Consider the following 16,618-nt stretch of genomic DNA (forward strand, 5'->3'; position numbering starts at 1 on the left):
AGAGAAACACCTCAAGGACAGTAAATTATCAAAATGAAGCCTTAACCAAATATCTACTCCAGCCACTAAGTTAATTATGAATTGAGAGAGAGAATTTAAAAAACAAAAACAAAAACAAAAAGAAGTAGTCTTGCATCAGGGAACTATCCTATTCCAGCTCTCTTGTTTATTTTTTTTTTATCATAATACATGCTCTCCAAATAAGGTTGATATTTGTTTGATTCTTAGTTACTAGACTGCCCTGCGCAATGTGCAATCCTGAATGAGACATTCAAAAAAATGACTGAAGTGTGACAACTTATAAGCTGTTAGAGTAGATATTAAAGCAGATATTAAGGAAAAAATGTGTTTGCCTCTATGCCCTCACACTGCTACGTTTCACTCTCTCTCTTTTTATTCTTTCCTCATTTGGAATTATACAAACAACACACACTGAAAATGTACTATCAGACATGAAGCCAATCCAACATTAAATTTAAGGATATAAATGCTTAGGAGTCCCAAATTTCAAAGTCAAGGTTCCCATAGTTACATTAACCTAGCCATTTCACATATATACTAAGGCCATCAAATTTAACAGCATATTAAGTAATACAAAACACAATAGGAACCTTAACTTTTGAAATTCCTGACTTCAGAATTTTCAGCTCTAACCACTGCATTAAGGACATTTTTGGCAAAGGGGACCTTTACATTTTAACAGGTTATCGAATGTAGGAACATGCAAGCCTAGCAGTATTATTAGAAACACAAATGCATTTGCGATATAGCTATGTGAAATTAGACAAAAATTCACTTTCACTCAGTGCAAACAGTAAAGCCTCATTTCTGGGAGAAAGCTTTTTTGCAAAAAAAAAAAAAAAAAAAAAAAAATCACTGAACATTTGAATTATTACCCAACTAGCATCAGGCACACTAGGCCTGCCTCAAGAAAGTACTTACCAATTTTGGGGAAACTGGCTGTCCTTCAGCTCTCTTGCTCCCTACAGCAGAAGAAGGGGAAAATGGAATTAGACTATAAACACAGATTTAGGACATGTCATCAAAAGCTGAAGACTTAAAAGATTTCTATCAGATTTTAAGAAGAAAAAAACAAAACACACAAAAATCCCCAAAGCTTTAACCAATCCCACCCCCCCCCCCAATCCCCAAAAACGGAAGAGACATCGTTTTCACAGCAAGGAAAAAATTCAAAGGCAGTTAAATCTCTAATTTTCCATTTTTCATTTTTCCAGTTTTTTCAAGACAAGGAAAAGTAGTTGACAGTTTCCTTTTCCTAAGAGACACACAGAAATAAAAGGTACCTCATCTAAATAACACACAAATACAGGCTCATCTCCAACAAATGGCCTTCACTGTTCATGGCTTTATACCAGCAAACGAAGCTAACATCACTGGCCCTTAGTTTGGTCTATTTAAAAGGCTTTTTTTCAATTAATCTCAAAATGGACTTGTCTTATATAACCCTTTAAAACTGACAGCATTTTACCCATATCGTAATTTCAATTACACTTTTCATTCACATCCTTCAAGTCTCACCACTTCAGACTGTAAACCACACAACACAAACGTGCCTTTCTCTATGCCACATTTAATCAGTGATAGAGCCAGAAAGAAAATTAAGGTTTTGGGATCTCAATCTAATGCTCAATGACGCTTTTATCAACTGTGTTTTTTTGTTGTTTTTTTTTTTAAGATTAACTAAACTCTATTAAGCTGACTTCAAAGTTAGCAAAGTCAAGTCAGGCTATATTGTTTATTTTTAACTCATCCCCACCCCAAACTTCTTTTTTAGTTAAAAAAACATTAGGAAACAAAAATTAAAACTTTTCTCCTAATATTTTAGTATTAAGTTATATAAATTCCACATGACATGCTCTGAAACTTCCTTATGCTTTAAACACAGTATGTTTGTTGACTGATGTTACTCCAATAGTGTTCTCATTTCAAGGGATATTTCAAAAAATCTTGTTACCCAGATTATAAATTTTTATTTAATCATGTATAGTCACACCAAACATACAGTGAGATAATTTAAAAGGGCCCCAATTCATGCAGTTAACATTTCCAAAAGAAATTCAATTTGCCGTTTTATCCTGCTTTTACTTTAGCAGCAGTATTTCTGAAAGTTCTCAAGTCCACATAAATGGCTATTTTAATCACCAAGATTAGAATGACTTCAACGAAAAAAAAATCATGCAAAGGTCTGTAGAATGATGTGGTTATTAAAAAGCAGATTTTCACAAGGAAAAGAAAAATTGTAACTGTGTGGTAACTAAATGTTAACTAAAAGTTTAGATGTTAACTAAATTTACTGTGGTAATCATTTCATAATACGTACACATACCAAATCATTATGCTGTACAACTAAAACTGACATAATGTTATATGAGTCAATAATATCTCCACTTAAAAAAAGGGATTTAACATTACAGATGGTACCTACAGGATTCTGTACTACTCAGAACAGTACCAGGCACGTAGTAAATGCTCAATTAATATCTGTTAAATGAACAAATTGAGTGGACCCTTAACTCTTCACTTATTTTCCCTATTAAACATTTCTTGTTAGCTCTTTCATGCTGGTGATAATTTCTTATGCATCGATCTCCCACAGCATTATTTGTTAAGCGAATGACTTTGGATAAAAACAGTAGAGATGTTACCATTTTAAAGCATAATGAAAGGGAAAAGATTGATATATTGTACTAAATTAAGAACTTCTGTTCATCAAAAAAAAAAAAAACACCATTAAGAGAATGAAAAAACAAGCCACAGAACTGGAAATGACAATTCCAACACATATAACAATGGTTTATAACCGGAACATATAAAATATGCTGAAACTCAAAGTGATCAGGATAGAATTAGGATTTTTACTTTTACTTATGTGGCATTTGAGAAAGCAGAGTCACATCAACTCTTCTAAACAGTCATATTTAGTAAAAAGACACAATGGATGTACACTTTATCTCTAGGGCATTTTCTCCAAAGATCAATCGCAGAGTTAATCCCAAATTGATAAAGAATTTTACCATGACATCATGAAACCAATGTATCATAAAACTACTCACAAAACTGCTTGCAGGGACTGCAGATAGCACATAGGAAATCAAAGCCTAAGAGGTTAAGTGACTTCCCCGAAGGTCACACACCAATTGGTTGCAAAGCTGGAGAAAAGCTTACAGACCTGGAGATTCCTTTGACTGAGCTGGCCTTTCCACTAGACCTCACCGCCTCTTAACCAGGCACAGCAGTAACACTTCTAAGAAACAAACTATAGTAAATCCTGGCAAAATATCTTTGGAAAAGTCTCCATATAAATTTTTAAGGAAAAATCATATTAGTAAGCTATGTAGGGCAGGTCTTAAAATTTGAGCTCCGTTAAGCCTAAGGGATCCTCATGAATGGGTTTCAGAGTGGTCTGCCAACCCTACAATACTGTATGTTAAGTTCTGTACGTGTAAGAATTCTGGGAAGAGGACCCACAGCTTTAATAAGGTTTACAAAGAGGTTCAGATACCAAAAAAAAAAATAAATAAAAGTCAATTATTTTTAGACTAGTGATTCTTAAACACTACGCATCACAACTACCAAAGTGTTTCTTCTGAAGACTGATTATTAATCAGCTACCCTTTGGAAACTGATGAAAAAGAAAAGATTTTATTTCTATAATTTAGTAAGAGTGAGCAAAAAAGATGTGTATGTAAATGTGCATTTTAACACTATCTGTATGTGAAATGTATTTAAGTCTGAAATGCAAGTTTGATTTCCTCATGTTAAGCTGATTTAAAGTCCACTTAATTTGTTTCTCACATACTCTTGACACTCATAGCTAAGGTAGTTACAAATTTGAACCATATCTGCTTAAAGTTTTCAAATATAGATTTTTTTCTTAAAAAATACACTCAAAACTAAATGGAACTAAATGAAATTATCTTTGCTTTTACAGATGCTTATCTTGCTAACATAACTTCCCATGATTTTTTGCAAACTGAAGATGGTTCACCTCTCCAGAACTTCACAGGTAGCTGCTTTAATTAGAGCTGGTAAAGAAATGAATCATTCAGATTTCTAATATGGTTGTAAAATTTAAAATATCATCAATAAATCAGAGATGATTAATAACGACTTAAGTACCTTTTGTAAAAATATCTAAAACCTTTGTATATGAAAAATATAAACAAATTCTACAGAAAAAAGGCTTAACATTAGATCATTTTAAATTAGGCTAAAATTCATCCCACTACAAGTTTGAACAATTAAGTTTATAGTCTGTGCTCAATCATAAATTTTGATAAGGGACTAGAATAGCACAGATAATTGTCATTCAAAGACACTTTAAAATGTCACCTTATGCAGAAGATTCAATCTCTTCTCCTCTACTACACCAAGCGGATACACTAATTTTATATACAATAAGTTTTACTGCTTTTTATCTGCCCTTCCTAACTTCCAAAAGAAAGCATAATAAGTTTGAAATAAATTGAAATGCAAGTAAGTACTCAAAAGGAAAAACAGAATCCTGCTTAATGAGATTTAGTCCGTTAGGTCTCGATGTCATAATCATCCCTGTGTCCCCCCATCCCTCTTAATCTTACTCTCTCATGGACATGTCTCTAGCACTTCTCCCCTCAGTCTCAAGAAACATCAATTTCCCCCTCACTAGGATCATTCTGTTTCTTCCATCTTAAAAAAAAAAAAAAAAAAAGTCTCCCTTGACTCCATGTCCTTCTCTAGTTACCGCCCCATGTCTATGCGCCCATTTATAGCAAAACTCCCAGAGTTAACCATACTCATTGTCTCTAGTTCCTCCCCTCTCATCCTCCATTGAACTCACTCCATTAGGGCTTTGCCCTCCATTCTTGTTAAGATCACCAATGACCTCCCCATTGCTAGAGCCAACAGAAAAGTCTCATCCCTCACTTCTACGTTCACACCACTTGATCTTGATTTCCTCCTAATCTCTCTGGCCACTCTTCTGGATTTCTCATGCTGGTTCATTCTCATCTCTCAAGACCTCAAAATGTTGAACTGCCCCAGGGCTCAGTTTTTGGAACTCTTCCTGTTAGGTAATCTCACCCACTGTCATGGCTATAAAAGGACCTGTACACTGGCGACTCCCAAATTTTTATCTCCAGCTCAGACCTTTCCCCTGAATTCCAAACTCATATACCCAACTGCCCACTCAACACTTGTCAAATAGGTTTCTCAAGCTCAGCACGTTCAAAACTAAATTCTGGACTACCTATCCGTTCAGGCCAAAACCTTACAGTCACGGTTGACTTCTCTTTCTTCCACATCCTATATCCAATCTAACAGCCAACCATCTTGCCTCTACCTGAACAATACACAGACTTTGACCACTTGTGTCACCTCCACTACAACTTCATTGGTCCAAGCCACCATCACCTTTAACCTAGATTATTACAATAGCCTCCTAACCTCCTTCTCCAATTCCATCTTTGTCTTGCCACAGTCTATTCTCTCAGCAGCCAGAGTGCCTCTTCAAAATCCAAGACAGATTTGGTCACTCCTCTATTCAAAATCCTCCAGTGGCTTCCCATCATACTCAGAAAAAAAGCGTAAGTCCTTTAAAATAGCCCACAAGAGGGGCACCTGGGTGGCTCAGTAGGTTAAGCATCGAACTTCAGCACAGGTCATGATCTCATGGTTCAGGAGTTCAAGCCCCGCATCAGGCTCTCTGCTGTGAGCACAGAGCCTGCTTGAGATCCTCTGTCCCCTTCTCTCTCTGCCCCTCCCCCATTTGCACACGTGCATGCTCTCTCTCTTCCAAAAATAAATTTTACAAAAACATTTTAAAAAATTTTGTAATGGCCCACAAGACTCAAAGTGATTTGGGCCTCTGCTACTCTCAGACCCCATCTCTTCCCCTCTCCCCACTGCTTAATCTGCTCCAGCCATTCTGACCTCTTTTTTGTACTTCAGAAACTCCAAACAAGTTCCCTTCTCAAGGCCCTTCTACTTGCTTTTTCCTGTGACTGGAACACTCTCTTCTAACAAATATCTTCATGGTATACTCTTTCAAAATGTTTAGGAAATATACAGCCATTCCAGGAGTAGAATAATAAAATAAACACTACAACTGTCATCAGAATTGTTCCTCTCCCCAAACTTCTGTGAAGATGTTCTTTCTTCTACCAACAACACCCTTTTCACCTTCTCTCCACCTAGCCAAACCTCAGGCAGTCATTCAGGTCCAGATAAAGACTCAGCGATAAATGGAGACCTTCCCTATAACCATCCCAAATCCCAGTGATTCCTCTCTTTGAGTTCCCAGATAGTTTATCATCACTCACATTCATCTTAAAATTTAACCACATACGGTCTCACATTGTAACTTACAGGTCTTATTTGCCTGACTATACACACACACACACACACATACACACAAAGCAGACTAGAATTAATGCCTTGTATAAGTCATTCTCAAACCTTGATCAGGATAACTCTAAAATTTCAAAAAAATACATGAATTCACAGGCTCTACCCTTAATGATTCTGAATTCATGTAGTCTGACTTAGAGCTCAGATAGCTGTATTTTTTTTAACTTCCCCCAGAAGAGTCTGATGGGCAGCCAGGATTAGGTATCATTGCCTTCTAGTCCTCTATTTCCTTCAGTACCTAGGAAAGTAGGCCTTCAAATAGCCTACAGCTAGAATGGACACCCCAGAGTACCAAAACCATTCCTTCATTCCACAGGGGAACAGCAATCCAAGAAGTCTAGATGACTAGCCAAAAGCTACAAAGATAGCAGGAGGCAAATCCCAGCCTAAAACCCAGATTTACTGCTCTCAATCTAGGAATCCTTCCATTATACCGTGCATAAATAAATGAAAGTAATAAAAATCCACAGTTCACATATAGGCACAGTAAACAGTGATTTCCTAATACTTGACCAGTGATTGCAATGTCCAACCTCTAAGAAAGTGCACGTTATTAGCTTCTATATGCTTGAAAATGTGAGTAACATTAGCTGACAAAAGACTTAAGAGGTCAGAGAGTAATTGTGGGAAGGCTCACAAATAAAAACGTAACTTTTACCAAGTCCTCTTGCAATTTGTATAAAAACCTGTAGAATCATTTATTTTGTAGCTGAGAAGTACTAGAAGAAATAAATGGGAAGAAGAAATCTTGCTTCATCATGCTATAAAGTACAAAAATCCTTATTCACAAGCTTCCACAGCTCACAAAGCTGTAAATGTTTTTGGAGTCTAATCATAACATAAACTTCTTAATTACAGATCAGACTTAGTAAATCACCCATATCCCAAGATAACTCAAACTCTTATCTTAATAATCAGTTACCCCAGGACCAAAACTCTTGCCATCAACAACAAAAAAACAACTCAGCTATCTATAAGGCGTTACAAAAGAGTCTGGGTTTATGCTGGTGTACAGGGATTTAAGCAAGTGTCTCCTATTAACACTAATGGGAGTTCTGGGTGTAAACCATAAGCACCAAGGAGGAGGATCAATGCCCAGCACTGCATCTATGAAAACCCTTCCTACTGCACTAACTGCAACTACTGGGACTTGTTCTCCCAGAAATGGGATAATAGACCCAAATTCCTATGTCTCTAAAGCACAAAGATAATTCAAACAGAAGTCATTAAGGAAGGTCACCAGTAAACACCTGATTTTAAAAATATACAAGAAAAGGCTAAACTAAAACAACTGACACACTGAGGAAATTTTATAAAATAGCACCAACCAATATGCACAGAAGAAACTAGTGAATTGCTGGAGACAAAATACCTCTTGCAAAAATTCAACAGGATGAAGACAGCCAAATTTTTAAAAATTAGAGCACAGTAAATCCAACTATAGCCAGAAACACACACACACAAACAAAACAAAAACTCCTCCCCTGATGGAGCCCTAAGTACACTACAACCCTTGCTTTTAAAACACAGAAGAAAACTCCTGCTGCACTGTTAGCCAGGAATAATCACAGAGTACTTCCAGACAAACGGATAACAATCACAAGCTGCCAAGGACGACCAAAAGTAACTAAATAAAAATTATTGCACCTTATTGTGTTCCATACTGCCTCACTTCTCAATATAGCACTGCTGTACTCACCAGGCTGGAAAATGAGCAGGTGCCTTTCAGGCTATAGAAAAATTAGTGACACGCACACACACACACGCACACACACACACACACACACACACACACACACACACACACACACCAATCACAAACACAAACACAAAGAGAATGATATTCTTTCACTTGAAGGGGTTTAAGAGATGCAAGGCTTTGCTGTAGGCCTAGAAAACTAAGAGTAGGCCTTACCGAAGAAATGAGGAAAAAGGAAAGGTTTACTCCAAATCCACATTCAAAGACTAAAAGAATTAACATTCATTTCAATTAAAATGCTTTGGCAACAATCCTTTTTAAAAAAAAAAAAAAAGAGAGAGAAATTAAGATTTGCCCCGTTTTTAACCCCAAAAGAAAATGAGAATCTTTTCTCTCTACACAGGTTTAGCTCCACAACACAAATAAAAGAGAACCCTGACTTAAGGCCTGAAAACTAAAAATGGTTCCAAACACTCATAGTAAAAAAGAAAAAAAAAGAAAAAAAACCTATGTAGTCCAACATATTGATTCTTTACCATCACTGCTATCATTAATGAACATTTAGCTTTTTATCTGCATTTTGAAATGTCAATGAGAAACTGAAAAAGCTACAATATGCTGGAGATTTTAACTTTTGAAACAAAAACCACAAAGAAACACGAGTCTGAAGCATAAAGCCTCAATCATGCTGATAAGTAAGTGGTCCTAAAAGTTGAAAGTGAAAGCAATATACACCAAAAGAAAAAAAAGAAGTTTGCTTGATATTAATGCTAGCCTTTAAAACCAAAAATATGTTCTGTTACAGAAGACTGAAATCAGGGCTTCCATTAACCTTGTTAAAAAAAAAAAAAAATCCCATGAGCATGGATTTTTTTCCTAAGTCTCTTCATCAGAGCAGCATGGGGTCCCATTAGGCACCCTATTTTACTTTCACCTTATAAATAACGTTAGCTATTCGCTATTTCCATGGAAACCAAGTACAGAGAAACCCACTTAAATGAATACCGGTTAAAGGAATAAGTTTTATTTTAGAAAGATTTTGCTGCTCTAGATGAACTCTACTGGGGAATACTATAGAGTCGTCTTTAGGTATAATTTTTAAAAATATATCTTTGGTATAAAGGAAGCTTATTACAGGTCCTATTAAATAAGTACACTCCTGGGGCGCCTGGGTGGCGCAGTCGGTTAAGCGTCCAACTTCAGCCAGGTCACGATCTTGCGGTCCGTGAGTTCGAGCCCCGCGTCGGGCTCTGGGCTGATGGCCCAGAGCCTGGAGCCTGCTTCCGATTCTGTGTCTCCCTCTCTCTCTGACCCTCCCCCGTTCATGCTCTGTCTCTCTCTGTCTCAAAAATAAATAAAAACGTTAAAAAAAATTAAAAAAAAAAATAAGTACACTCCTTGCACTAAACTAAATATGCCAAACAGCATCATAACATTGAAGATACCTTTTCAATGCACTGCATGCGGGTTTAGATGCACAACACCCAACGACTATGCTTCCTCATGCATTGGGGTAGAATAATCACTCCTATGGGTCTAATTTAAACTAATAAAAGCAAGGAAATTCAGAAATAAGGCTACCATCACCTTGCAGTGACTAGAAATGAGCAGGCCCCACAACTGCAGGCACATGCACAACTTACTACTCCAAAGAGAAGTGAACGAGGGAGCAAATAACTTAAGTTCCTAATCACTGTTATCAGGTCCAGGGATAGCAGATAATCAAAATTCCCTCTTCAACAAACTATTTTAACAAGTAATAACATGTATTCCTTAGTCAATTGATACATACACGCAGATGAAATAGAACCAGGTGACACAGAAATAGAACGTTCAAAGGATAAAATGCTGAGAACAAGATTTTGTAATTTCCAACTTTAAGTTGCCCTACATATTCTAGAAAAGACCATTACTGGTAGCTCATACAAAAGTTGCCAACAGGCAAGTGTACATAAAATAAAATGAAACTAACAAGGATAGTAAATTCAAAACTAATAATCCAGAGTTTCTAAAGACAGAAGGGGTAAGAAAACTAAAATCTTTCTAGCAGTAGTGGCTGATGTCTTTAATAAGTTCAAAGACAAATCATGAAAGCAGTATTATCCTAAAGTGTGGTTACCAGTATTAAATTTACAATGTATGAAAAGAGTTAACATTCTCACACACATTTTTTTCCAGTATACCAACAGATCTACTTGTACTGCATGTTTTAAAAACATAAAATTACTTTCCTTGTTATGTTTCACACACTGTAAACATTGGCAAAATGATAACTGTTGAAGTTGGGTTAAGAGGTATGTGGGGTTTGCTAATATTATTCACTATGTTTTTGCATATGTTTTTAAATTTCCATGAAAAGAGGTTTTTAAAAATCCTACAAAGTGAAAACTCTTTTCTCAAATATGTTTTTCAGTACGTATAACTATGTAATGGATGAAATGCCTTGGATAGATCTTAGAAGCTACTGAATTTAAATCCAATATAGCCATTAACATTTAGCCACAGCTAATTTCCAAGTTTTACTTTTCTTACCAAAACAATTCAGTTAACAGTTCAAAACCACTAGGAGAAATCTGGAAAAGGTCTATTTGCAACTACCAACTAATGAAATGCCAACAATGCCTAAAAACAAGGCATCACAGCCACATTTTGTACTTTACAGACTAAAGAAAGAAATTCTAGGGGCAGCTGGGTGGCTCAGTCGGTTAAGCGTCCGACTTCGGCTCAGGTCATCATCTCGTGGTCCGTGGGTTCGAGCCCCGTGTCGAGCTCTGTGCTGACTGCTCTCAGAGCCTGGAGCCTGCTTCAGATTCTGTTTCTCCCTCTTGACACCCACCCCTGCTTACGCTCTGTCTCTGTCTCTCTCTCAAAAATAAATATTTTTTAAAAATTTAATAAAAACATTTAAAAACTAATCATTACGATAGCATTTCGTTTTGTTTTTAAGAGAGACAGAATAAGATGGTGGTGGCTTTGGAGGGACTGATCAAGAGCAGACAGGATAGCATACACAGAGAAGAGATGGCAAAGAGACAGTAAAGAAAAGGGGAGAGGAAGGGCAACAGAGGGAGTATGCGTAATAGATGTGCACCTCTCTATAACACAGTTAACGCACCCCTGAACCAGACAGGTTTCCACGTAAGTCTAACAGTTCAGCCCGGGCAGCAGTGGCCCACCTTTTACAAATCGGGTAGAGACAGACTGATTTTCAAAACTGTGCAATTCTTTAAATCAACCCCAAAGACCTCATAGGGTCTTCTTCTAACTCCTGCATTCATTAAGATGAAATACACTTCTAAACTTTCTAAAATTCCATTCACCCAAGAGAAGCCAACTTTTATAAGCCCTACATAAAGAAAATGTAATACTGTGCATATACTATGCTAATTCTAGAACTACAAGGCTTCACTTACTGACCACTCTAGCAACTGTAAAGTAACATTACATTTTTTTTTAATTGAAAGAAAACCATACGGTAAGTACCGCACTTTATCAAAACAAACTTGTTGGAATTTCTGCTCAGAAAGCAGAAACGTTGTTTTAGGAACACAGACAAAATAAAATCTAGTAAATGCTTCTACCCACCTACTAGGCCTTTATGAACTGGTACAGTTGAGTAAATAAGAACAAAAAGTTAATGGAAGCTATTATTCTACTTTAACTCAAATGCTCATCGGTGGTAACACATGCCATATTCAGTGTGTTGTGATAAGCTGTTAAAAATACATTTGTTGAATCCTAGGGAAAAAACTCTACAGATCAAAGATCAAAAAGTTTCAGATCCGAATTCGTAGTGAATGAATAAAATTAATTCTATTTCACACTAATGATCATTCCCCCTCCCTCAATTACTGATTTCACTTACCAGATAGATACACACACACACACACACACACACACACACACACACACACACTAATGGGCATATTAAAAACTCAAATACTTTATCAAAAAACATCTTAATTCTCAGATCACTGTAAGGAAGAAACTTAAAGAGTTGCTTTTCTTATGATCAGCTTATTCTTAGGCCCAGTTTCTAGGCTCAATATAGGTAACATATGACAATTAAATATAGAAAGAAAATAACAATTACCATAAGAAAAGACCAGGCACCAGATGAGAGGAAATTTCACAAAGGCAAAATGCCCAAAATCAGAAGGCAAATAAATGATGTCCATCGTTACTAGAAAGCGTGTGTGTGCCTCTACAATTATTTCCCTTAGTTATCCCACCCAAGCCTGTGTTCTCAAGGGTTAAACACATAATTTATCCTGAGCAGCCGACCCAGTGGACTTACCAGCTGATTAGGACTTTAGACTTTTGAGTTAGAATGCCTAGTCTACTACTGACTCCATGCTAAGTGACATATTGTAAACATTACTATGTTGATGCAAAAAAAAAAAAAAGGCTTATATCACTAAGTCTTTTAGGAAGCATAAAGTGCCCTGAGATATTTTTTTAAAGTCTGTTAAAACTGACATATTCCCACATATTTTCTATTTCTCCCGGAACTTTCACAGACAAGAACTCATTAGATACACTTTTCCCATCCATACCTCTTCTCACCATGACATTTCAGGAAAAAAACCCTCCTTTCCAGCTAAGCCCTCCATATTTACTCTTTCCCCATAATCTTCTCGTGGGACTATAACCATAACACTGCTAACAGCAGCTATTGCTTATCAAGTGTCTTAAGATTTCCTCATTTTATCTTCACATCAATCCTAGAAGGTTGGTACTATCATTCCCACATTGCAGATGAAGAAACTGAAGTCCAAATGAACAGCACAGTGCTCGTATAAGAGACATCTTTGTTGAAGGGAACATAAATAATCAGTCTAAGGTCACACACTCAACTTTAAGTGGTTGTACAGAGATTCCAACCCAGGGGTCAGACCACAAAGCTCAGGCTCTTTTCCCACTATGCAACATTTGTCTGAGGCCTTGAGAAGCGAAGAAAGGAGTTGGGAATTAAGGTTAAGTTCTAATACCTAACAACAGTTACCATTTATTTAGTACTACTATGTGTCAAGAACTTATTGTAGTTTGTACATTAACTTACCAACTCCTCGTAACGGCCTCTCGAGCTATGGGTACTATTAATTATTCATGTTTTACTTACGAAGAAAGAGAGGCAGAGGCACAGAGGGTGAAGTGATTTGACCATTATCACAGAGCTACCGTAAAGTGGCAAAGCCAGGATTTGAACCCATGCAAACTGTGTCGACCTGATACTTAACCAGTGATCTTCATTTACTTCCATGCTAAAAACTTCCCTTCACCTGAATTGCATGAAAACAAAACTTCTAACCTTTCCAACAAAATTACTAAATTGTAAGCCTTCGTGCTTTGATTAATTAAGAGAAAAGTAGTAGTACTCTTCTAAGCATGCACACCAGACTTCTTTATAGGCACAAGGGATACGCCCCTAGTGATTAGATCATTGCACTGCTCAGGAAGTGGCACACTGTAGATCTGGTTAAGAGCCCCTAGCCCATCTCTCTCCACACTCAGACCCACGCTAACCATGCACGGCAAGGAACAGGCAATTCAGAGATGTCCCAGTGCAATCTCCTATAAAATGAATGTCACTCTGGAAGTATCCAAGTGCGTATAGTAGTACCCTCCCAATACCCTTTCTTCTTCTTCCCAAACACCATAAAAAACACCACAAAAGGAATGAATGAATCTAAGCTACTTAAAAATCATAACAAATGTCCAATGATAACTACAAATTTAAATGAGAAAAAAAATGCAAAATTCTCATAGTTTTGTAACTTGTCCAAATTCTACATTCAAAAAAGGATGGGCCTCGGGAAAAAAAAAAAAAAAAAAAAAAAAAAAAAAAAAAAAGCCTAGCCCTCTTTGAAAGTCTCAATTCTTAAGACTATCTTATTATCATAAATGTGCCTTGAAAGGTGAGCGAAAAATCCATTTTTACCTCAGATTCTGAATATTTTCATACACATATTTAAAACAAAAATCATTGCTGTTGCATTACAAGTTACTGGGCTTTTCACCCTAATATCTACTACTATGACAATGTGTTTAATTACATAAATAAAAATGAGCATGGATTTAATATTGGTATACTAACAAGTTATGGGTAAAAACAAATAAATACAGAAGAACAGGACTGGACCTAGAGGTACTGAGAACTTGACACAATGAGAAAAGGAACTATGCAGCTCCCTCCATTGACATCGTAAAGTTGCCACATTTTCTGGGCTCTCTTTTGAATTAATGTGGCATCTGTTCCAAGTACAGCATGCTAACATTTTACTAAAAGATATTTTCATTCTACATTTGTATGTGGTTTGCTTTTTATTTGAACTCCTGTTTTATTTCAGTGGTCATTATTTCTTTATACCAACTTGTCCATTTGGCATTCCTAATCTATCTCCCCTGTGCACAAAAAGGGTGGGGAACCATCAGTTTAAAACCTCTAACAGCAATAATTACAATATGCTTTGCATATAGATTAAATAAAGAAAATAAGCAGCACAAAGATTTTTGTAGGCTTTTTAGTATCAGGTCCTGATAAGTTAACAGCATCTGTTCCTTTCAGAAAAAGATTTCTGCTCTGAAGTACTGGTAGGGGGGTGGGGGAAAGGAGAGGAGAGAAATAAACAAATACTAAATAGAATAATCCAAGTGACAAAGTTTGGTCTTCATGAAATGATGATTTCAATAATTTGCACGTATCCAACTCTATCGAACGAGAACTGCTTTTTATGACATCCTCAAAAATGCTGCAGCAACAAGCCAAATACAACCACTTGTACTTAACATGCATGCTGCATACTCCACAATGTTACGTCATATCAGGCACAGAGAAGACGCTTACCAAGCTATCCTGCGTTCTATAAACTGCCTAACAACAACAGAAAAAGGCACTGCCATCTCTATAGTGGGAGTAAGAGCTGTCAGGGTAGGCAGCCTCTTCCCTTTGGTCAACTAGAAGAAAACAAATAAGGCTTATATTTCTGTCTTTTAAGCTCACCTCTCCCAAGGCCTTTACTCTCAATCTTTCGGCCTTTCTCAGAAAGAAAGGCTGTTTCTTTAAAATTAAAAAGCTGCAAAAGATCACTCCAACTTAAAAGCCCCACACCTTGTGCCAACTGTCCTCCAGGTGTCCCCATGGCTGCCTCTTCTGCGGAAGAATGGCCTTTCTGGAGCACTAGTCACCAAGTGGGTGCACCCACACCCTGCACATGGAAGGGGGCCATGGAAGGAATTATTACAACTTATATTTATATTTTTATTTTTTTTTAACTTTTTTTCTTTGAGACAGAGAGAAAGCATACTCCAGCATGGGGAGAGGGGCAGAGGGAGGGAGGGAGGGAGGGGGTAGAGGGTGACAGAGACAGAGACAGAGAGAGAGAGAGAGAGGTATCCCTAAACAGGCTCCCTGCTCAGATCATAGCAGAGCCCGACACTGGGCTCAATCCCACCACCTTGGGATCATGACCTGAGCCGAACGCTCAACTGACAGAGCCACAGAGCCACCCAGGCGCCCCCGTATCAGCCTTTTTCAAATTGCAGCTTTCCCGTATGTTTTATAACATACATAAAACAGTAATTCAGAAAATTACATACAAATATACATTTACTGGTAGTCATAATTTTTTAAAGTTTGGAGACAAGAGGCTACAAAGACCAAAAGTAAGAGAGGAAAATTAGGCTCTGCCATTAACTTACTCACATTCTTGTCTCTGCCTCAGTTTGACCATCCATGACATGAACTGAGCCTTGTGTACAGTTATAAGACTATTTTGAGAAATAATAAAATACTTTTGAGGGCATGGTCCGAGCCACACAAAGTGAAAAGCACATATGAATGCTACCGATGAGAAAACTCTTGAACTAGCTTGCTAAAACTGACTATACTGTAGTTTAAATAAACTGCCCAGGACACCTGGGTGGCTCAGTTGCCAGCTCTTGGTATGGGCTCAGGTCATGATCTCACAGTTTTGTGGGTTCGAGGGCCACATCAGGCTCTGAGCTGACAGCGAGGAGCCTGCTTAAGATTCTCTCTCTCCCTCTCTCTGCCCCCCCCCTCCCCACGTGCACCATCTCGGTCTCTCTCAAATAAAATAAAACTTAAAAACAAATTAAAAATAAATAAAGTAAACTGCTATGTCCTAGCAGATCCAATTCTTGGAATTTTAAAGCCAAGCTTCAGCACTACTAAATATGAGTCTAAAGAAGCATTAAGGCACCTCAGACACAAGGAGTGCATTCTAGAACAGGGAAGGCCTTTTTTTTTTAATAAGGAAAAGTTTATTACCTATGAAAGAAATTTTTTTTAATTTAAAAATTACAAAGGTGAATTATGACTAATAACCTTAGCACCAAGATAAAACTCTCAAAGCCTTAATGTAGATTATAAGGCCTTGCCTATGTCTTATTTTACACAATGCCAGAAAAACAAATGGCACTCGGATAATTTATCTTTTTCTTTTTTTGCTTTAAAAAATGGGGGTTTTTTTAGGGGCGCCTGGGTGGCTT

The 16,618-nt window shown here is 37.1% G+C and overlaps 1 protein-coding gene across 34 annotated transcripts in view; it reads right to left on the reverse strand.

The window, feature by feature from the left end:
• The window catches only part of PHF21A (PHD finger protein 21A), a 196,062-nt gene that overhangs the window by 166,805 nt on the left and 12,639 nt on the right, over positions 1 to 16,618 (reverse strand). For all 34 annotated transcript variants that reach the window (XM_045486665.1, XM_045486663.1, XM_045486655.1 and 31 more), the window contains exon 2: positions 943 to 983. The gene's annotated coding sequence lies outside the window, so the exon portion shown is untranslated. The remainder of the gene's footprint in view (positions 1 to 942; positions 984 to 16,618) is intronic.

Source organism: Leopardus geoffroyi, chromosome D1, assembly GCF_018350155.1.
Source record: "Leopardus geoffroyi isolate Oge1 chromosome D1, O.geoffroyi_Oge1_pat1.0, whole genome shotgun sequence".
Classification (NCBI taxonomy): Eukaryota; Metazoa; Chordata; class Mammalia; order Carnivora; family Felidae; genus Leopardus; species Leopardus geoffroyi.